At 37.5% G+C, this 23,686-nt stretch overlaps 2 long non-coding RNA genes and 1 pseudogene across 3 annotated transcripts in view; 2 read left to right on the top strand and 1 right to left on the bottom strand.

Annotated features, from left to right (window-relative positions):
* The window catches only part of LOC138145673 (uncharacterized), a 253,461-nt gene that overhangs the window by 207,717 nt on the left and 22,058 nt on the right, over positions 1-23,686 (bottom strand). The window lies entirely within an intron of this gene.
* On the top strand, positions 2,784-5,689 carry LOC138145672 (T-complex protein 1 subunit epsilon pseudogene; annotated as a pseudogene).
* The window catches only part of LOC138145674 (uncharacterized), a 432,060-nt gene continuing 426,213 nt past the window's right edge, over positions 17,840-23,686 (top strand). The window contains exon 1 of the long non-coding RNA XR_011164286.1: positions 17,840-18,123. This is a non-coding gene — a long non-coding RNA (uncharacterized lncRNA). The remainder of the gene's footprint in view (positions 18,124-23,686) is intronic.

The following is a 23,686-nucleotide window of genomic DNA, read 5'->3' as shown; positions in this document are numbered from 1 at the left end:
CTATAAATTTCCACTCCCACCCCAATTTTCTACTTTCTCATTTTGACTGTATTGGTTTTGTTTATGTAAAATCTTTTTAATTTAATGTAATCAAAATTATTCATTTTACATCCTGTGATGTTCTCTATTTCTGTTTGGTCACAGATTTTTTCCTTATCCCTAGATCTGACAGGTAAACTGTTCCATGCTCCCCAAATTTGTTTATGGTATCATCCTTTACATGTCAAAATCTTATAATTCACTCTTTCATCCATTTCCATTTTATGGTTGAGTTCATCCCATTCACATTTACAGTTATGATTACTAACTGTGTATTCCTTCCATCTTACTCCCCCTGCTTGTTTATATTTTCTCTTTCTCCTTTTACCATATCCCTCCTCAAATATGTTTTGCTTCTCACCACAGCCTGCTCCATTTTCTAGCATTGCTGATCCAGTATCCCCCATAGACTACTGCTAGCTTGCCTGAGTATAGCCTGCATTGGTGGGGCCTGCACTGGATTGCACTCTACTCTCACCCAAGTGAGACAGACCTTTCTTGCTGACTTTCCAAGTTGTCTTGAGCTGGAAAATTGTTTCTCCATGTCCTTTTATTGGTTCTCCCATTTCAGAATTTGTTTTGAGGCAATCTCTTAATGCTGTTTGGAGAGGAATTTAGGAGAGCTCAGGTGAATCTTTGCTTTTACTCTTCCATCTTCTATTTTTGTTATCAAAATATTTTAGTATGCTTATAGTTTTCCTGATATTGAACAAACCCTTAATTCCTGGCAAAATCAACCTATTGCTTTAGCTATGATGCTAATATTTAATTTGAAATATTGCATCAATATTCAAAGGGAATATTGATCTGTAATTTTCTTTGTTTTGTCTTTCCCTTGTTTAGGCATTAAGGTTATATTTGTATCATTGAAGGACTTTGGTAAATTCACCGACTTTCCTGTTTTTGCAAACATTTGATGAGAATTATTTCAATGTTTACTAAAATTCATTTGGAAATTCATCTGATCCTGTGTTGTTTTACTTTGTTTTTCCTTTGAGATTATACATATGGAATGTTATATTTCTTTCTTCCTCAAACCAGATGTTATATATATATTCTTTATTTTATTAATCTAGGTATTTTATGTTTCATGAATATCCATTTCATTTGTTAGCTTTCTTGAAACACAATTGGGCAAAATGATTTCTCCCAATTCCCTTCATTTCTGTTGTTTATTCTTTTATTTTTTGATATTGTGATTTTTTTAATATTTTAACTTTTGGTTTTCTTACTCTTTTAAAAATAAAATTAGTTAATTGTTTATATTATTGATTTTTTAAACTGCTTTGAGTTTTTAAACTGATTTCAGAATTTCTATTTTAGAGTTTTATAATTTTTTGTTTTTACTTTATTGGTTTTCTATGGATTTTTTTGGCTTTGTGTCCCGTTTATTTATTTGTTCCCTCTCTTTTTTGATGAATGTGCTTAGAGATATAAATTTTCACCTAAGGACTGCTTTGATTGCATTACACAAAATTTGAGATTTTCTGATTGCTGTAATTTTCTTCAATTAAATTATGTATTATTTCTATGAATTATCCTTTGATCTACCTTTCAATGATTATTATTTGGCCTCTAATTTTTAACCCTTTCTTCTATAGCACTTTATTCAATATCATTTTTTTCATGAGTTTGATATTTCTGCTTTCCTGCATTTTTAGTGAAATTTTTATGCCTAAATACAGAAAAATTTTATTTATTTATTTATTTTTTACAGAGGTGTCAGGCAGTGCTGATCAATATGTGTATACCTTCCTTTTCCCATTAATAATCACCAGAAATTTATTCAATCTGACTTTTTAAAAATTCTATTAAGGTCACTTCTTTATTTTTTGGCTAAATTCGCCTAGCTTTGAAAAGCTCATTGAGGTCCCTGACTATTCCACAATTTTAATATGTATTTCTCTCTTTAGTTCACTTAAGTTTTTCCTTAAATATTCAGATGCTTTGCCATTCAGTACACATATGATAATCACTGATATTAATTCATTATCTATGGTGCCTTTAAGCATAATGTAGTTTCCTTTTTCTTTTTATTAAGTCCATTTTTGCTATTACTCTATGAGAGATCATGATTGCCATTATTCCTTTTTTATAGTTCAGCTGAAGTATAATAAGTTTTACTCCAAATTCTTACTTTAAAACTGTGTGCATCTTTGTTTCAAGTATTTTTCTTGGAAGAAAAAAAAAGCATATTTTAGAACTCACATTCTAATTCCATCCTCAGTTTTATGGGTGATTCAGTCACAATTACAATAGTTAATTGTGTATTTTCTACCATATTGTTCTCTTGTACTTTTTAAATTTCTTTGTTTTCATATTCTTCTTTACAAAGGTGAAGAGGTCATCAAGAAAAGGGTGTTTAGCACTAGTGATCTATGCTATCTCCATGGTTTCACTCTTAACCTCTCCTCACTTGCTCTCTCAATTCAAATGGAAGTGATTCAGTTTCCTGGCATGGCATTGGTCTAATGTCCAATGGTTCCACATATGGATGGTGTGGGGGTGGCTGATGGAGAACCTGTATTTTCTTGATGTTAATTGTTAGGCCAAAATTAGCACAAGCAGCAGAGAATTGATCCATACTTTGTTGTATCTCAACTTCAGATGTGGCATTGAGTGCACAATCATCTACAAATAGAAAATCATGTACCAACACTCCCTCCACTTTAGTCCTGGCTTGCAGCCTTTTTCAAGTTAAAGAATTTACTATTAGTGTGGTAGCTGACCTTCATGCTGTGTTCATCTTCATTGAAAGTACTTGACAGCACTTAGTTCGTTTCCGCCGGTTGCTGGGAGGGATCCCTTCTAGCTGGACCATGTCTTCCATGGGGACTCTGGCATTCGACGAATATGGCCGTCCTTTTCTCATCATCAAGGACCAAGAGCGCAAGTCTCGCCTTATGGGACTGGAGGCCCTCAAGTCTCACATAATGGCAGCAAAGGCTGTATCAAATACAATGAGAATATCACTGGGACCTAATGGGCTTGATAAAATGATGGTAGATAAGGATGGTGATGTGACTGTAACCAATGATGGTGACACCATTTTAAGTATGATGGATGTAGATCATCAGATTGCCAAACTGATGGTTGAACTTTCCAAATCACAGGATGATGAGATTGGAGATGGGACTACAGGAGTAGTCGTTCTGGCTGGTGCTTTGTTAGAAGAAGCTGAACAACTGCTGGATCATGGTATTCATCCAATCAGAATAGCAGATGGTTATGAACAGGCTGCTCGAATTGCCATTGAACATTTGGACAAAATCAGTGATAGTTTTCCAGTTGATATTCACAACACTGTGCCTCTCATCCAGACTGCAAAAACAACTCTTGGTTCTAAAGTAGTTAACAGTTGCCACCAACAAATGGCTGAAATTGCTGCAAATGCTGTCCTGACTGTAGCCGATTTGGAAAGAAGAGATGTTGACTTTGAGCTAATCAAAGTAGAAGGCAAAGTAGGAGGAAGACTTGAAGACACTCAGCTTATTAAGGGAGTAATTGTGGATAAGGATTTTACTCATCCACAAATACCTAAAGAAGTGAAAAATGCCAAGATTGCAATTCTTACATGTCCATTTGAGCCTCCCAAGCCAAAAACTAAACATAAGCTTGATGTTACATCTGTAGAAGATTACAAAGCACTGCAGAAATATGAAAAGGAGAAGTTTGAAGAGATGATTGAGCAAATTAAACTCACTGGTGCAAATCTAGCCATTTGCCAGTGAGGTTTTGATGATGAAGCAAATCATTTACTCCTTCAGAATAAGTTGCCTGCTGTCCGTTGGGTAGGGGGACCTGAAATTGAACTTATTGCTATTGCAACAGGAGGGCGCATTGTTCCACGGTTCTCTGAACTCACAGCTGAGAAACTTGGTTTTGCTGGACTGGTAAAAGAGATCTCATTTGGAACAACCAAAGACAAAATGCTTGTTATAGAGAAATGTAAGAACTCCAGGGCTGTGACCATATTCATTAGAGGAGGAAATAAAATGATAATTGAGGAAGCAAAACGATCTCTTCATGATGCTCTGTGTGTGATCAGAAACCTAGTTCATGATAATCGTGTGGTGTATGGAGGTGGTGCTGCTGAAATATCTTGTGCTTTGGCAGTTAGTGAAGAAGCTGATAAGTGTCCATCCTTGGAGCAATATGCTATGAGAGCTTTTGCAGATGCATTAGAAGTCATTCCCATGGCCCTTTCTGAAAATAGTGGTATGAATCCCATCCAAACTATGACTGATGTATGAGCCAGACAAGTGAAAGAAATGAATCCTGCTCTTGGTATTGACTGCTTGCATAAGGGTACAAATGATATGAGACAACAACATGTCATAGAAACTTTGATTGGCAAAAAACAACAGATTTCACTTGTAACACAAATGGTCAGAATGATTCTGAAGATTGATGATATCCGAAAACCAGGAGAATCTGAAGAATAACTTAAGTTTGAATAAATGTAGTAATGCTACTACTGTGATTAAATAAACAAGAGTCATGTATTGCAACCACAGCTATTTATTATTTTTCCCCTTTTTGACACTGTAATTGCTATATGTTAAAGAAAACAATAATAAATTAGCTGGTTAATAACCATAGCTCATTTCAAAAACTGTATTTGTTGAGAAATTGACACAAGTTTTTCTATTTGTCATATTAAAGTAATCTCTAAATTAGATCTTTATCTGTTTCTCAAGTTTTAAGAATAGTTCAATATTTATAGCAGCATTTAAATGAGACTTGGTTTGTGAAAGTGAAAGAAAAGTGAAATATATTTTACTAGTCATTTAATTGTGAAGATCCTAAAAGTTCTGGTCCTAGGTTTACTTGTCATTCTTATGGTGTTAGAAAATACTGTGGACCTAGCATCATGCAGAGAAATGACCCTACAGAGGAGCTACTGTTAATGAGGATATTAAATAAATGGGTGTAGATTATAGATTGTTCTAATTCCACCATACTACTTGAAAAAAAATTTAAAACAATATTCATTTGGTTGATAACTTACTACAGTGGTTTTCAAACTTTTTTTTGCTTAAAGTACAGTATTTGCTAAAAAAGAAGCCTTTCCAGTTAGGCCTCTAGACTCCAGACTTGGGAATCCTCTACCTTTATTTCCCCTCCCCCTCCTTCCTTTACTTCCTCAGCACTTGAAGTAGAGGAGGTAAAAGTACATCTATAGATAAGAGTTACTATTAAGACTTTGAAAATAATAAACTGTGATGGGCAAGCAGCAAACCAAAGTTTAGGAAATAGCTTCAGATTTGGGGTCATATCTAGCAAACCTTAAGAGTGCTCCATTCAGGAACCAATAATATAGGCAAAAGATCATTGGGGAGGGGATTCACAAAGATTTATGGTTGTCTCCAACTGATCACACACACTCAAATTTATATATCTCTAAAATGTGAATGCTTTCACATACCTTGCCTAATTCATGTGTATGTTATTAAAATTAAATTACATGGTAAAGAAGGATTTTGAGAATAAAGATGGTTTTCATATTATACATAAGTGCATAACGATGAACACAAATAGGTGAAGTTGTGTAACAAGCCCTGTATCAAAAATGACTAGCCCCCCAAAGTCTCAACCTTCATTAAATATGCAAAAGACAATAAAATTTGGTTTTAAAATTTAAAAAAAAGTACTTGACAACATGGCTGATAATATCATGCTAAAAAGTATGGGAGCAAGGACACAGCCTTGTTTCAGTACATTGGTGACTGGGAAAGCACAAGAGCACTGTCCATCATCGAGGACCCATACAAGCATGCTGTCATGAAATTGATATACAATGCTGATAAACTCCAGGCAGCCAAATTTTGACCTAATTTTCCATAAGCCCTCATGACTCACGGTATTCTTTCCCCTGGAGGTTGAGTCTTTTCTAAGGTCTTCTCAAGTTGTCTTAGGACAGCTACTTTTGCTTGACTTTTTTTTTTCAGTTCTAAGTTCCCTTTGAGGACATGTTCTGTCTTTTGTGGAAGAAATTTGTAAAGCTTAGAGTTTTCTAACCTACTCCCCTATCTTTTTTGGGCAGTTTTCTTTCATGAATTCTTGAAATGTGATATATATATTGGGGGGGGGGGTTGTAATGGTTTTTTGATGTTTCAGTGATGCTTACTGTTCTTTCCCACTTGACCTGTTTTCTAGGTAAGTTAGTTTTGACATTAGACACCTTACATTTTCCTCTATGTTTCCCCCTGACTATTGACTCTGTTTTTGTATTTCTGTTTGTCTTGTGGAGTTGTCAATTTCTTTTTTGGTCCATTCTAATTGATGTATGGGGCTTATTGTTTGCACTCAATCCCCAGTTCTATCAGGTCTCTGGCTGTTTCTGTGATGATATGGGGTGAAAAAAATGACCCACTATGGTTTCTCTTGATTTCTGGATCACTAAATGGTCTTGAGCTCATCCTTAATCTTTATTAAAGTAGTTACAGGAGAAAATTGGGCTTTTTACCTCTTTATCTTTGCTGATCTCCTCAGTTATTTTCCCATAGACTTCATACTTATAATGAAACTCACGGTAGACAAAATTATGCCTGACAAATCATAAAACAGAATATAAGCAAAGTAACATCTACACTATTTTAAAATTATCAGAGGATCCCTAAATCTTTACTTCTAGACCCAATTTCTCTCCTCTATTCCAATCCAACATCACCAACTGTCTGCTAGATATGTTCTACTGAATATCTCATCAGTATTTCAAATTCAGTGTGTCAAAAGTAGAATTTATTATTCCCAAATCATTGAACTTTTCTGTGCCTCAGATTCCTAATTTGTAAAACGAAGGATTAGACATGAGATCTTAATCTATGGTCTTATAAACTTCTAAACATGCTTGTTCTCCTAAATTCTCTATTTCTGTTGAGGGAATTAGCACTCTCCTAATCATCCAAGTAAAAACTTTAAGTTATCCTAGACTTTCTTCTTTTCCTTCCCTACCCACATCCAATCAGTTGCCAAATCCTATTGACTCTGCTATCAACATCTCTTTTTTACTCTAATTCTAGCCCTTAGCACATCTTGACTTAACTATCATAATAACCTCTTAATTGATCTCCTTGATCCCACTTTCTCCCCTTCATTAATCTGTTCTCCAAGTTCAAAATGATTTTCTTTAGGCACAGGTCTGTTTCTGTCACATCTTCCTTTCCCCCCTTGCCTCCACCCCTAACCTCAAAACTTTTAGAAGCTTCCTGGGAAATTAAAAACTCTGCCTAGTAGTTAAAGATTTCAACAAAATTGATTTTTTTTCTATTAATACTTTTGATGAACTCTGCATTGATAGAAGATTGAACTACTACCTTTTCTCTAACACTTGAAATTCTCAACTCCTGCCTCTGTGCATTCCCACAGGTCATCTACCATTAGTTGAATGCATTTCTTCTATAATACCACTTTTAAAAACTTCATCTTCCCTCAAGGTTCAGTTCAATTGCCACCTTCTCCAGGAAGCCTTCCATGATTTCTCCAGCTTAAAGTGCTTTTTCATTTACCTTGTATTTATTTTTCTGAGTACAGACTGCAAATGACTTGATCTCAGTGCCTTGAAGATAAGAGGCACTTCATAATTGTCCCTTTAAATAAAGAGTTGTTAATATAATTTGGAACGTATCTTTGAAGTTTTGGACCACATGTCTTTCAATTATCCATGGAGTGGAATTTATTTAGGTGTATAGGTATGATGCTCCCCCTGCTACTTCCTCCTGTCCATCTAACCTTTCATTTGGAGCAATTCCAATAGATTCTAATTTTAGTTTCTATTAATGGAAAATCAGGCTCCATCTAAGTGTTCTCACATTAACCTTACTTTATGGAGAGTCAAGTAGTTTAGCCAGGAGTGAAGTTTTGTTAAAACTTTAAGTGACCTGAATAGAAGTGTCATTTTAACAGTTCCCCACCTTCCTCTACTCTGATATTCCATAAAATATATCATTAGCTTTCAATAATAGGTGATGTTCTTTCCTGTGCTTGCCTCTGACACTGAAGGGAAAGAAATATGACTTGTCTGACACAGTGCATGAGTATAATGTCTGTCTTTTGGATAATGACTAAACCCATTGTTTACATGGCCCATTAGTGTTTACAGCTCTGCCCATTTCCTTCACGGTCTGCAAAGCATTTTAGTTTAGATCGAGTTATTCTTTCCCAGCAACCAATTTCCCCTGAATGGATCCCTTCTTAACTTGTGTCATCTGTGATATGTTAGTAAAGCCCCAGTTTAGGTCAGCACACTATCCTGTATGCTTGACTACAATCCAAGGGAAATCCTGTCCTATGATCTCAAATGTCAAAAATGGTACCAGTGGTGTCCATTTCCTATTCCTTCTAACCTTTGTTATGGGAGAAACATCTCCTCTTTGAGTTCAAGTAATAGGTTAATGTTTTAAAAATAAATCTAGGTAAAAACACAAGTTTTATTACATTTAAGCACAGGTTAAAGGGGTAGAAAAATAATCTTGACCAAAAATCAGAACTTCCTGACAAGTTTTTATATGATTCTTTTACAAGTTACAATCTTGTATCACCTCTTAGGCTATAAAAGTTAAAAAAGATTCATAACACAGCATTTCCTTTACTGTCATAAAAGACTGGACAAACTTAGTTAAGGAGAGTCATCATCTCATACATTCCCTAAGGAAACAAATCTCACTAAATAGACTCTACAGACAAAATAAGTCAGATTATATACAGATAGAAAATACTACATTTCGAGGGTTCACAATGAGCTGAATGAGGGGGAAACTTAAATGCCTAAAGAGTCAGCTTCTGTGGAATCCCTTCCTCAAGTCAAATTTCTTTGGAAGCTTTGACTCCCTTTTTGGTTTCTTACATAAGGAATGTTTGAGGCCTTAAGTAAATTTTCATATCCCAGGGGATGGGTTTTAGCCAGCTCAGCCCCCTAGCTAGAGGAAATAGCCTTATCCTTCTTCCCATAATAAATATTAATAAAGAGAAATTTTAAAAATTAAAAATTCTGATAACATTTTATTCAACTCAAATAAAGTTATCCTCTTGCCATGAATATCTCTACTGTAGTTGTCTTTCCTCTAGTTACCTAACTAGAATTCAGGCAAATCCTCTTTCCTCTTCCCTTGTTAAACATAGGGCAACGTTCCCCAGAGGGAATGAATAAACAGGCTGTTAATCAAGAGTAGAAAACAAGGCTCATTACTGACATGACCATGAAAGAAAAGCATTGTTCTTTTGCTCTTGGGACAGTAACATCAATCAAGGTGTGGTGGAAAGAGCCTGGGACCACCAGTCCCATATATACCATTCCCTAAATGACATATAATACACATATCAAGGTATTAATTTCTCTGTAAATTGGTTTCCTCATCTGCCAAATGGGGAGATTAGTAAAATTCAGCATACATTTTAAAAGGGTTTACTATGGCTTGGCTAGGTGGCACAGTGAATAGAGCACCAGCCCTGGAATCAGAAGGACCTCAGTTCAAATGTGGCCTCAGACACTTGACACACTTACTAGCCGTGTGATCTTGGGCAAGTCACTTAACCCCAATTGCCCTGCCTTCCCCCCTCCAAAAAATAAAAAAAAACAACTATATGAAGAGTAATGTGAGGGTTTTGAGTGTAATGGAAAGCTTTGGTAAAACATAATCTAGAACCTATTCTCATGGAGTTTCCATTAAATGGCCTGTGTATCCCATGTAATTATTTTGAGGATCAAATGTAATAAGAGATATGAAAATACTTTGCAAAATCAAAAGATATATATGTATATATATATATATATATATATATATATATATATAGGTGTGTCTATGTGATATTGATTGTTAACATTCCTCATACACATCCAAATGTTAACAAAATTCGAATCCTTCTACTTTCTGCCTCTACCTTCTTCTACCTCCAAATCTTTTTGCTACATCACACTGATTTTTCACTTTGCTGTCTTAAATAAATCCTTTTGTCGGATTGGTTTTTTTATTATTGGACTTGTATTTTTTTCTCATATGAATGGCATATAGAATATGAAGCTATTTATGAGTAGTGTCACTACTTTATGTAAATCTAATCATTTAATCAAAGAATACAACAGTCTTCACCTGACTTGGTTTTATTTTCCTAAACACAATCATGGTCTTTACTGTCTTTTTTTTTTTTAATCAAAAAAATTTTTTTAGCATGTATGCTTTACCATTAGTGACTACTTCATGGAGAAATTCTGCCCTCTTGTGAATTTTTAGGATATTGCAACTGAAGACACTGAATCTAGGTTGTGTTTTTGCAACTACATGCACAAATGGGACTTCCATGAATCTTGGAGGAACTGGAAGGGACCTTTGAAGCCATTTACTATAATCTCTTTATTTTACAAATGAGTAAATCAATGCCCAGAGAAGCTAAATGACTTCCTCAAAGTCCTATTCAGCTATTCATTTACTTCCAGGTTTGTGGCACTTGAGGATACTAGTTTCTGGAGGGTTGGTAATCAAAATATTAATAGATTGTGCCTTTATTGGCACTTCAATATACTTGATAGTTTGAAGTCTTGGAAAAGACCTTCTTCCTTCTTTTTAATTGTCCTGGGATCATAACTGAAACCCAGCATGTACCTCAGTAACACTGCCCCACATCCCAGTTCCCTCCGAGTAAAATTTGCCCTCCCTAAAATTCCATCTTTCCTAATAGTTTAAAGGAAAAGATTATTGTTTATAAAGACTTTTTATTATAATCAAACATCTCTCCAACAAAATTTTATTTTTATAGCCTAGGTGTTTCTAGGTTATTAAAGGCTATACCAGAAATATATGAGCTCTAGCAGGTCCTACTTTGATGATGATGATGACTTTGAATACAGGTTCACTGATACATGGCAAATGTTTCTGGTAAGTTTGGTGAGTCTTATTACCAGACTCCTGGCAACCAGATGATGAATTCTGTTGGCTACAGAAGATGACTATTAATTGCTGAATAGTTATGACCAACGTGGGTAGAACTAGTACGAAGGTTGATTAAATTATGAATCTTTTGATATTATTATATCAATCCAATAAACAGACTGAATATTAAATAGACAATTTATGAACACATTTTTCACATAAGGTTTTTATCCTTAATTAAATTCATCATTTCCAAATCACAGCAAAGGCTATTAGTGGGATGAAAGATTTGAAGGTAGAAAGGAGCTTAAAAAATCACCTAGTGATTAGGCCCTAGTATACTTGCCCCATTTTTGTAAATGAGGAAACTGAATCCTGGAGAGGTTATATGATTTGCCCAAGGCTACACTGATAATTGTAATCTAGGATTTAGAAATGACTTTATTATGTAGAATTGGAAATAAAAGCAATATTAATTAAAATAGGATTCTAGCTATTTACACTGTTGCCAAATAAATGAGGACACCAAGCAACTAAATGTCATCTAGACAGAAGAATTGATTCTTAATAATTAGCATTTTCAAACTTGGAGCTTGATGATCATTTTCTGTGGTTTCAGGTGTTTGTGTAGCTTTTCCCTCTTCCTGTTTTCTACCTTTCTGTTGAAGGTAATTCTTCCAGTCACCTGGGTTTGCAACCTCAGAAGGGTACCTGACCCTTCTTATCTCCCTTAACCAACAAATCTAATCAGTTTCCAAGTCTTACTAATTTTTTTGATTCTACTTCCACAATATTTCATTCTCTCCACTATCTCTTGGTCACTATCCACTATCTCTTATCACCTCTCACTTCAGCTATTCAGTCATATCCTTTTATTTGGTCTCTCTGCCTCATCTCTGTGCTCTCCCACCCATCATTCCCATGACTGGCAAAGTGATATCCCTAAAATAATCATGATTATGTCATTCTTCTGCTCAGCAATCTCAAGTGTCTCCATATTGCCTCAGGGATTAAATACAAACTCCTGTTTGGAATTTAAAGACTTTCACAATCTGGCTCCAACCTACCTATCCAGGTTTATTACACATTAGTCCATTTTGTTCCTTACACACACTATTCCATTTCCCATCCCTCTGCCTTTACCTTTTGGAGACAACGAACTACTTCTTCCTCTCTGCCTGTAAGAATTCTTATCTTTCTTCAGATCTCAACTTTTTCTGTACCTATTTATTGACATACTATCCATCCCATTATAATTTAAGTTCCTTGAATGCAAAGACTATTTTTTTCTTGGTATCCCTGCATTTAGCACATTTCCTGGCACAGAGTAATTACTTAATAAATGCTTGTTAACTAACACCGCCCTTCCCTGGCCCCATTGCTTTTTATTTACTATGAATATATTTTGTATTTACTTATATGAATATATGTTGTTTCCCTTCATGGAATATAAACTTCTATTTTTTTCTTTTTCTTTTTCATTTTTGCTTTTTGGAGGGCAATTGGGGTTCAGTGACTTGTCCAAGGTCACATAGCTAGGTGTGTGTGTGTGTGTGTGTGTGTGTGTGTGTGTGTGTGTGTGTGTTTTAAGTGTCTGAGGCCGGATCCGAACCCAGGTCCTCCTGACTCCAGGACCGGTGCTCTATTCACTGCGCCACTTAGCCACCCTGGAATATAAACTTCTTAAAGCCAATTCCATTGTTGTTTTTTGTATCCATACCACCCAGCACTATGCCTGACGCGTAGTACTTTAGATGCTTAATTAATACTTGTGGATTGGAGGTGGAGCCAAGAGGACAGAGTAAAGACAGGGACTTGCATGAGGTCTCCCCCAAAGAATTTAATTAAACCCCAAAGGTTTAAGAATAATTGGACTACCTGAAAGTCATAATAAAAAAAAAAGAGCCTACACATCATCTTTCAAGAAATTACCAAGGAAAACTTCCCTCATATTATAGAAGGAAGGTGAAATAGAAATTGAAAGAATCCAACAATCACTTCCTGAAAGGGATCCCAAAATGAAAACTTCTAGAAATATTATAGCCAAATTCCAGACCTCCCAGATCAAGGAGAAAATACTGCAACCAGCCAGAAAGAAATAATTAAAATATTATGAAGTCACAGTCAGGGCAACACAAGATTTAGCAGCTTCTACATTAAAGGATTGGAGGGTTTGGAATATGATATTCCGGAGGGTGAAAGAACTAAGATTACAACCAAGAATCACCTCCCCAGCAATACTGTGTATAATCCTTCAGGGGAAGAAATGTATATTCAATGAAATAGAGGACTTTCAAGCATTCCTGAAGAAAAGACCAGCACTGAATAGAAAATTTGACTTTCAAATACAAGATGCAAAAGAAGAATAAAAAAGTAAACAGGAAACTATAGAGGATTCAATAAGGTCAAACGGTTTACATTCCTACATAGGAAAATGATATTTGTAACTCCTAAAAACTTTCTCATTATTACGGCAATTGGAAGGAGTATACATAGAAAACAGAGGTGTGAGTTGAATGTGATGGTATGATTATCTAAAAAAAAATAAGGGATGAGAAAGAAGACTGCATTGGGAGAAGGGGAAAAAGGAGAGACTGAATGGGATAAATTATCTGATATAAAAGAGGCCTGAAAGAGATTTTACAGTGGAGGAGGAAATGGAGGAAGCAAGGAGGTGAGGACATGAACCTTACTCTTATCTCATTGTTTCAAAGAGGGAATAATATACACACTCAGTTGGGTGTAGAAATATAACTTACCATACAGAAAGGTAGGAGGCTGATAGAGAGGAGAATAATTTGGAGAAGTAAAATCAGAAGCAAAACACTTTTGAGAATGGACAGGGTAAAAGGAGAGAGAGTAGAATAAACAAGGAAAACAGGATTGAGGGAAATACATAGTTGGTAATCATTACTGTGGAAAAAACTTTTTTACAATTGGTTTCTCTGATAATGATATTGTTTCTCAAATATATAGACAACTTAGTCAAATTCATAGAAATAAGAGCCATTCCTCAACTGATAACGGTTCAAAGGATATGAACTGGCAGTTTTCAGATAAAGTAATCAAAGCTATCCGTACTCATATGAAAACAATGCTTTAAATCACTATGGATGGAAAAAATGAAAATTAAAACAACTGAGCTACTGCCTCCCACCTGTCATTTTGGCTAATATGACAGAAAAGGGAAATAATAAATGTTGGAGGGGATGTGGGAAAATTAAAACACCAATGCACTATTGGTGAAGTTGTATACCAATTCAATTATTCCAGAGAGCCCTCTGGAATTATTCCCCCAGAACTATAAAACTATGCACACCCTTTGACCAAGCCACTATTAGATCTGCATTCCAAAGAGAAAGAAAAGACATAACAAAAAGGAAAAGGATCCACAAGTACAAAAATATTTATAGCAGTTCTTTTAGTAGTGGCAAAGGATTGAAAATTGAGGGAATGGGGGCGGCCAGGTAGCACAGCAAGTAAGAGCACCAGCTCCAGTGTTGGGATGACCTGGAAATCGAATCCCGGGCTCAGACACTCAGCACCACACCCAGAAATAACTGGCCATGTAACCTTGAGCAAGTTACTTAGCCCTGATGGCTTTAAAAAAAAAAAGAAAAGAAAAGAAAATTGAGGGAATGTCCATCAATTAGGGAATGACTGAACAAGTTGTTGTATAGGATTGTGATGGAGTACTATTGGGCTTTAAGAAATGATGAACAGGATGCTCTCAGAAAAACCTGAAAAGACTTATAACAACTGATGCAAAGTAAAATAGAACCAGGAGAACATTGTATATAGTAACAACAATATTGTATGTTGATCAGTTCAGAACGTGTTAGCTATTCTCAGCAATGCAATGATCTAAGACAATTCTGTAGGATTTACGAAAGGTGTTGTCCTCCAGAAAAAGAACTGGTAGAGCTTGAATGCAGATCAAAGATGCTTTTTCTTCACTTTATTTTTCTTCTTTTTTCTTTGGTTTGTGTTTTCTTTCACAGAATGACTTACATGGAAATGTGTTTTGCATGACTACACATGTATAACCTATGTCAAATTGCTTGCCTTCTCAGTGGGGGAGAAGGAGAAAGGGAGAGCATTTGGAATTCAAAATTTGAAGAAAAAAAAGTTACAATTGTTTTTACATATAATTGGGAAAAAATAATTCTATATGATCAAAAATAAATAAATACTTGTGGATTTATCAGTCCCCCTCCATAACAATGCTGTTTAAATAATCTTTGTTGTTGTTCAGTCATTTTAGTATGTCTAACTCTTCATGACCCCACTTGGGGTTTTCTTGGCAAACATACTGAAGTGGTTTGTCATTTCTTTCTTCAGCTCAGTTTACAGATGAGGAAACTGAGGTAAACAGGGTTAAGTGACTTGCCCAGGGTCACACAGGTAATAAGTTTCTGAGGCTGAATTTGAACTCAGGTCTTCTTGACTCTCGTTTGGGTGTTTTATCCACTGTGCCCTCAGTTAAACTTTAGGGACCTTCAATATCATCAAACTGAGTTACTTCTCACTGTGCCATGTTGCATCCTCTTGTTCTTCCCTTTGCTTTCCTATCAGAATTTTATTCTTCTTATGCCACAGAAACATTGGCTTTTCTATCTGCCCTCTCGTAAGTCACCTCTTGTTATCCATAGGGGCTGGGTAGCTAGGCAATATTGCCATAACTTGACGCCTTATTTTTGTTTCTTATATTGTCCAGCCCATGTAGGAGATATGGATGAACCAATCAATAGAAATACTTTTATGGGGGCGGCCAGGTAGCACAGCAAGTAAGAGCACCGGCTCCAGTGTTGAGAAGACCTGGAGATTGAATCCCGGGCTCAGACACTTAGCACCCACCCAGAAACACCTGGCCGTGTAACCTTGAGCAAGTTACTTAACCCCAAATTGCTCAGGGGCGGCCAGGTGGCTCAGCGAGTAAGAGCACCGGTTCCAGTGTTGGGATGACCTGGAGATCAAATCTCAGGCTCAGACACTCAGCACCACACCCAGAAATAACTGGCCGTGTAACCTTGAGCAAGTTACTTAACCCCAATTGCTTAAAAAAAAAAATACTTTTATGATATCATTAAGAATTTGATTTTGTCTAAGTTAACAAGCTTTACCCCAGGCAAAATGATAAAGAAGCTGGTGTGTTCACCTTCTACTCTTGACAGGACCAGGGGCATCCAACAGTCTAATGCTAAACCTTGCCCAGGGCAATAGACAGTGATTCTATGGTAGCCAGTCTTTCTGGGAAATATACTGTGTTCCAGGACTTTCCAGATCTACTCCTACCCATCAAAATTACCTGTCCAGTGCACCTTTCCTTAGGGCCCCATTCCCTTTTAGTTAACAATTAATCCTATTAACTGGTTTGCTAATGTTTAATGGATGCTAATGACAAAATATATTACTTTTTTCTAAGTAACACACCTACATATTAAAAAGGCCCTTCTGGAGACGGTGATTTAACCTAAAGGACTGACTCTATGATAGGTAATTCAGGTTATTTTGCAGGTCAATGAGAGAATTTTTGAGGCCCCTGGGGCCTAGTGGTTCCCTTCTAGCATGCCGCTGCCTCATCTACCTCTACCAGAGCAAACCTGACAGGCAACACTTGGGTTCTTACATAGCTAGTGTCTTGAAAGACAGGGTAAAAAAAGGTTGGATACAATTCTTTCTAGGCATAATATGGGTGACCAAGGTTACATTTACATATGGTTTGAGTAAGGGATTCAAGGTAATGGTAAGGTTAGAAATAGTAACAGGAAAGGGGAAAATATAAATGGGTAGTGAGAATTGGTTGGGAAACTGTGGAAGGTGGAATGTGGAAAGTTTGGGAGGAAAAGAGAAGCTTTTGGGGAGAAAGATGTCTGTCAAAGGTGTACTAACATGGAATCAGGTTTTGAATCCTGGCTCTTCAATTTATTGCCTTTGTGACCTTGGACAAGTCACTTAATCTCTATGGGTGTCAGTTCTCTTTCTATAAAATGAATGGATTGCATTAGGTAACCACCACGATCACTTCTAGCTACAAATTGATAAACCTATGAAGGGAAATTTAATGTCATAGCAACTTTTCCTTCCCTTCTTCATACTTCAGAATTAATTTGTCTGGGGCTCTTTCATTAAATCACTGTCTGCAAATCACACTTTGAAATAATTTCATTTAATTGGTAAAACAATTTTCTAGCTGGAAGACATGAAGGAGACTCTGCATAGGTAGGTTTTTATGAGGAAAGGAAAAAGTCCAGGTGGGGGAGTGCTGTCTAGAATTCATTGATATTGTAGCCAGCAGACTGGGGAGGGCAGCCTGGAGAAACCAGGGATTCCAGCCCAAGCTGGGGTTGGGACTAGGAGCTGGGACTGTGCTCTATGGGAAGTGATCTAAACTGTGAACCTAATTCCCTTTCCTTACTTCCCTATTATGCCTCCCACTTGTTGGAGGAATAAATTTGTATGTTTGTGATTATACTTTTTTAAAAGAGTAAATATTCATTCATAAAAACTAAAAAAAATGAATAAATGAATGAAAAAGCCTTTATTAATAGCCTCCTATTTGCAATGCAAGGTGTTAAGTACTGAAAGTACAAAAAGAACACGATGACAGGCTGTAGGCAACCTGAAGATGCTCATTGCCTTTTGGCCTGAGGGGTTGAGTTTTTCCTAAAGTGGGTGGCAGGGTAAGGCAGAATAGGCACTGAAAACACTGTCTACTGTGTAACTTTGTCCAGTGCCTGACTTTCGGATGCATTTCTTTGCGTGTCTGCTTCATAACAGAGGTTTTGCTAAAATTATTTCTGAGGGTCTTTTCCAAATCAGATTTTTCCAGAATTTTCCTAGAAGTGACTTTCTAAGGAAAGTAATAGGAGATGTGTGTGTAGTGGGGAATGGAGGGTGTCGAGGGAACGTGAATACAGTCTTTTCTACCCCTTCAACAAGGGAGATGTTGGAGTGAGGAGCCGGCGGAGCAGCGCCATGACTCTATCCCACCCTCTCTCATCTCTCCCTTAAGTCACCAGCTGCGGCCGCTCCGCTCTCCGCTCGCCCCCTAACCCTTGGCTCTCCTGGGGTCCAGACATAGCACTCTGGAGCAGGTTTAGCTTAGATTCTGTAGTTTGTCACAGTGGTGCCGTCCTGCTTTCTTCGCTCCCGCCAGCTTCCTTCTGCTGGGAGACCACCTCCCTCCCAGAGGCTGCCTAACTCCGCTGTCTAGGTGAGTGTGGGGCCATGAGCCTCTGTTCTTCCTCGGCTGCCTCTGGAGAAACACGAGCGCGCGCGCACACACACACACACACACACACACACACACACACACACACACACACCACACACACCACACACACCACACAGAGGCAAGGCACCCTGCGGTGGTGCTTTGTCCACTTTGTCTACACTTCTCTGGCCTGCCAGGAAGAGGGCGGGGCCGGGGCTGAAGGGAGGGAAAGGCGAATTAAGGGCTTGAAGGAATGACGGCCCTAGAAGAAACTGGAGACGAATTCCAGAGAAAATGGGCAGAACAGAGAGATTTTCCGAGCTACTCCCCACCCCCACTCTCCACCTGCCTTTTCTGCATGTAGTTGCAACCTGATGATCTGGTTTCCCCAGACTGGGATCAGGCCACCCTGGATCTAGTGGGGTGTGCAACGGGGTGTTGCAGACCAGATGGGAGTGTCCAGACTGTGGCATACTGGTTAGTACCTAAATGCCCCAGGCCCACAAGACTCCAGGTGAAAAGGAGACATTTCAGGGACTCTTAGAACAAAAGTAAGGTTCTCCTAAAAGACCCTTTTTTCCAGTGAAAATCATGGAAAAGAAAGACTAGATTTTCTAGCTTCTGTGCACTTCATAAGCATGAAAGGACAAATACAGCTGGCTCTGTGTCCACTGGGGTCCAATTACTTTTACATGCTTTGTTCTTGGGGTGGGGGAACAAGGAATGAGAATTATTGTGTTATCAAGGGGGGAGGAAAGGGACCTTGAGAGATCATTTTATTTCATCCAGAGTTTATTCAATCATCCCCCCCCACATCTACCTACCTTTTCTTTTCTGAAAACCTCCAAGGAAAGGTCCTTTACAACATCAAGACTCTCAAAATCCTTTACTGTTAGGAGGTCCAGAGGTATAATTCAAATCCTAAGCCTATTTCTTTGTGTCCTGTCCTAAGAGGGAACAGAAAGAAAAACTACCTACCAGTGTAAGGTTGTGTGTGTGTGTGTGTGTGTGTGTGTGTGTGTGTGTGTGTGTGTGTAGAAATGGAGCCCTGTCCCCTACATATTGACTCAGAAAACCACAAACTAATATTATCCATGTTGTGAGTGTGTGTGTTCCATTTGAGTGAGAAATACTGAAAAAAAGTAACCCTGTAAGGTTTGTCCAAAAACAGTTTTGAGAGAGCCTGCAAGAAAACAGCTCCTCAGATAAAAGGGATTTATTGAAGGCAAGTAGGTAGAGCACATGGTATGGATAGCACATTGTACTGGAAGTCTTAAAGACTTGAGTTTGAATTCTGCCAGGGATGCTTACTAACTATGCAGCTCTGGGCAAGTGGTTTCATTTGGTCTGCCTTGGTTTCCTCATATGTAAAATGGGGATAATATTTGTATTTAGTCACAGAGTTAATTTGAGGATCAGATGAGCTAACATTTTAAGGCTTAAATTTTAAAAACCTCAAAGTTCTAAGCTATTATTGGTGTTTCTTGTGCTGTAAAACCCTAATAACTCAAACTTTTTGGTAACTAGGGGACAATTGCACATTGCCTAACTGTAGTGTGCATATCAGCATGTGAATTTTGGTTTTGCATCATTAGCTAGAGATAAATCAGTTCATACCAGGAGACCCTACTTTGAAGCAGGAATCAATCAGTGATGAGAGTCAAAAGCAGAAAGCAAAAGATGAATATAGGAGAAGCACAATCAAAGCTGAGAAGAAACAGAACAAAGAATGAAGAATACAACAGCTACTACTTCCATTCAAACCTAGCCTCAACCAGCTGAGCAGAGGAAGAAAGGCTTCTTTTTATAGTTGCTGCTGGGAGCTAGTCTGATTGGAGGAAAGCTCTGCTGTTCAAAAGAACTAATTGCAGAAAAGAAGAATCCTCTGCTATTTGAAGACCTAGCAGGGAAAAGGAAACGCTAGGTTGCCTTGCTCTCTACTACAACTTACAGCTTGAAAGATAAAATCCCCTAGAATGTTTGCATTGAGAACTGGTAAGGCAAAGACCTAAAGAACTCTGCAGATTCCAGACTTAAGGGAAATGTTTTACTGAGAGACCTCATGGCCTCACAGCTGTTCTCACAGAACCTAGTGAGGGAAGTCAATCCGAATTGCTCTTCAGACACAATGCTTAGGGTCATTTCCTAGCACTGCTTCCATTGCTGAGAGTAGAAGTCAGCAGAGAAGTGGCTATGCTCAGCAGGAGAGCAGTGAGGCTCAGAAAAAGAGTGTACCCTTTCAGCAAGTAATGTGTGATGCAGTTTATTCCCTAAAGAGATCAAGAGCATCAAAGCCAGTAGTCTAGAGTTTAGAGTTGCTACAGAACATGGCTTTCCCTACTCATGTACCTTCCCTCTAGGCTTCTGTGTTTGCAGTTCTCTTTTCCATAGACACAATGTGCATTTTTAGAAGAGTGTGGCCTAGGTTTATGGATGTACTGTTATGTTAGTATTCTTCTTCTTTTTGTCTTCTTTTTTAGTAAATCATTACTGATTGAGTTAATGGTATTATCCTGGTCGGTTGGTTTAAATGGGGAACACACTGATGGGGGCTCAGAAGCTACAGTTAAGAGCAGTAGAATTATAGCATTAACATACCAGGATTGTCATAAGCCCACGAAAGTGACTTATAGCAAACTTCTCTGAGAAAACCTACCAGTCAGTGATATGAGTATAGTTTGGGGTAAATAAGAGAAAAGGAAACATTTAGAAATAAGGAGTACCTGACTATCCTTATGATATATCAGCATTCACTTGCTACTCTTTCTCCATTATATTTTAAGATTGCCCAGAAACTCTCCAAGGGGGACTTTATTCATAGTGTAGCTGGTTGCCTATATCAATGATGTCAAACTCAAATAGAAATGGATCCCTGCCCCTCCATGTTGACTCAGAAAACCACAAATTAATGTTATCTATGTTGTATTATATTTTTATTTATTTTGTTAAAAATTTCCCAATTACTTTTTAATCTATTTCTGTACTCAGGAATTTTGTTGGACTGCAAATGCTCTGACCTACATGAAATGATTTTTTCAGTGGCCACTGAGATACTTACCTATATCAAAGCAAATTTCCATTGTCCTGACAAAATGGCTGAAATTCCCACCATTAGAACACTATTGCCATTTTTTAATGAGAGAAAACACATTAACACATACTAACATATTACCAACTGCTAGTACCTTCCTTTCCTAACTACCTTGTGGGTATTTAATAGGTGCTTTATTGATTGATTGAATAAGGATTGATGTATTAGATTGGTAAATTGTTATGTAGTAGAAGTCAGAGACTAGACAGTGGAACTGAGATATGGGACAGGTACATTTTGACGGGGAAAGAAGGTTTGGAAAGGTCTGGAGAACTTAGAGGACCTGAGTAGAAAACTACATGGGGGTAAGGGGTAGGAATTGGTCTTCAAACCTCTAAAGTAGAGTATGAAGATATGAAAGTAATTGGTACCCAGAGGAAGGTAGTGAGTCGTAGAATAATACTAAAAGCAAGGAAGAATAAAGACAAATTTTGCCTTTCTAGCAGTTTTTCCCTAGAATCTACTGTACCTCTGCTGCTATTTTTTAGGCTTTTCTTCTCTCTTTTCCCTACCTCCCCAGAGATGCCTTTTCTTCCTATAAATAATAATCACTATTTGATTATGGGTAAGTATTCTCAAATTCTTTAGAAATTCAGTGGCTTAACACAATGTCTGGCATATGGTAGGTACTTAAAAATACTTGTGGACTGTTTGATATATAGTAATGTTATAGCACTTTCTCTGGGCTACCTTTCTAACTTGCCACTTAGTTTGGCAAGTTAGGTAAACATAGGTGGTAATTACTTCCAGGTTCATGATACTATGTGAGTCCACATTTTTAAACTATATGAGTTCCAACCACTATGCTCATTTTTAATAGTGATAGAGTGAAACAATTAGGTCAAAGCAAAGGCATTTACTAAGATGGCATAGGAAGAAAAGTCGCTACAAAACATTCCTTCTAAAAACCTGTTGCATGCTCCTTCAAAAATACAAATGGCATAAGTGAGAAGAATGGAAATAACTTAAAATACACTGAGACTGAGGCACACATTTCCAAAACAATTGACATCTCTACTAAAGTAAGGCCTTGATGTCCTTTCTCTTCTCATGGTATCTGCACCCTGCTCTCAACTGGGCATGCTCCTCTGAGCCTGCTCCCCTCCATAGCTTATGTATCCCCTTCTCCCAATTGTTGTCCTCTGGCAGAAGTACAAATATCACACACTTCATCCTTTCTCCCTCCATTGCCTATCTCTAGGACCAGTAAGCTTAGATTTTTAAAGGCCATCAGTGGTGTGAACAGTCTTGGGCCAGTCATTGGTAAGCTGCCCTTTTCAGTTCTATCTGGGAAATTTCTTTACACAATGGATAACAGTGTAGTTTCTTTTTGCATTATCATTTAATACAATATCTCTTACCTTTGTGGTCTGTCTCTTTGATTAAATCAGCTGGGTTGTATGGAGAGGAACCAATTCATCTTTACTTTAATGTGAAGATATAAAAAGAAAAAGTTGCTATGATCCCAGACATGAAAGGTAGGAGAGTTTTGTTGCAGTTTACATGTAAAGTCAATTCTTTTGGAATCATTGAGTTTTAGGGCTAGAATAAAACTAGCAAAAGCAGTATGGTATAGTGTAAGACATTACATTGACTTCAGAGTCAGAAGATATAGATTTTAATCCTTGCTGTGTCATTTTCATTAATTTAGCCAAGTCATTTAATTTTTCATAGCCTCAGTTTCTTCATCTGTAAAGTGATGGGGTTAGACTAGATGGCTCCTGCATATGATCTATACCTTAAAGTCTTTGATTCTAGTTAGAGGCAGAGCTCTATTTTGTTTTAGATTGCTTATAAAGTTTTTTGCACTCTTGATCTCACTCCTCTTCTCATTGGGTCTACCCATGATGGATTTATGCTGTTGTTAGGAAAACTTGGCATATGGATTTATGTTCAGACCAGTCTGGATGAAAGAAAAGGAAGCTTAACTGACCTGGTTGCCTTTCATGTGGGTAGTGGGGGCAGAGGCCTTGCAATGAAGAGAGGTAGTCTAGGATTCCCAGTAGAAGCTTTGCAGTGTGGCACTGGAACTTGCAGTAGCCTCCCAGAAACCTTGTTGGTAGCTGCCCAGCATGGTTGGAAACAGTGGTGTCATAGTGTTTTCCATCCAATACTTTGAGGCAGTTACTATAAATATTATTATCACCAGAACACCTTTACTGATAACTTTAGCCATTGGTGCTCTCTTCTTCCTCAGATGAACTCTTATTTACTTGCCTATGTACATATTAATACAGAGACTTGTTCTTCCCTTTCTATTCCCAGAAGTGAGCAAAGTGCTTAACACAGAGTGATTGTTTAGTTGAAGTTGAGTTGAGAGATCAAGTGCCTCACAACTTAGGGCCACACTCCTAATATGTATCATAACTAGGACTCAAACCTATGAGGTTTAATTCCAGCTCTTTCTATCTGTCTCCCATACTATACACACACACACACACACACACACACACACACACACACACACACACA

The sequence above is a fragment of the Petaurus breviceps genome, unplaced genomic scaffold (assembly GCF_028583685.1).
Source record: "Petaurus breviceps papuanus isolate PSGF00001 unplaced genomic scaffold, PetGlider_PUasm1.0 90743, whole genome shotgun sequence".
Classification (NCBI taxonomy): Eukaryota; Metazoa; Chordata; class Mammalia; order Diprotodontia; family Petauridae; genus Petaurus; species Petaurus breviceps.
Note: the sequence above shows the minus strand (reverse complement) of the source record. Positions and strands in the feature narration are given on the sequence as shown.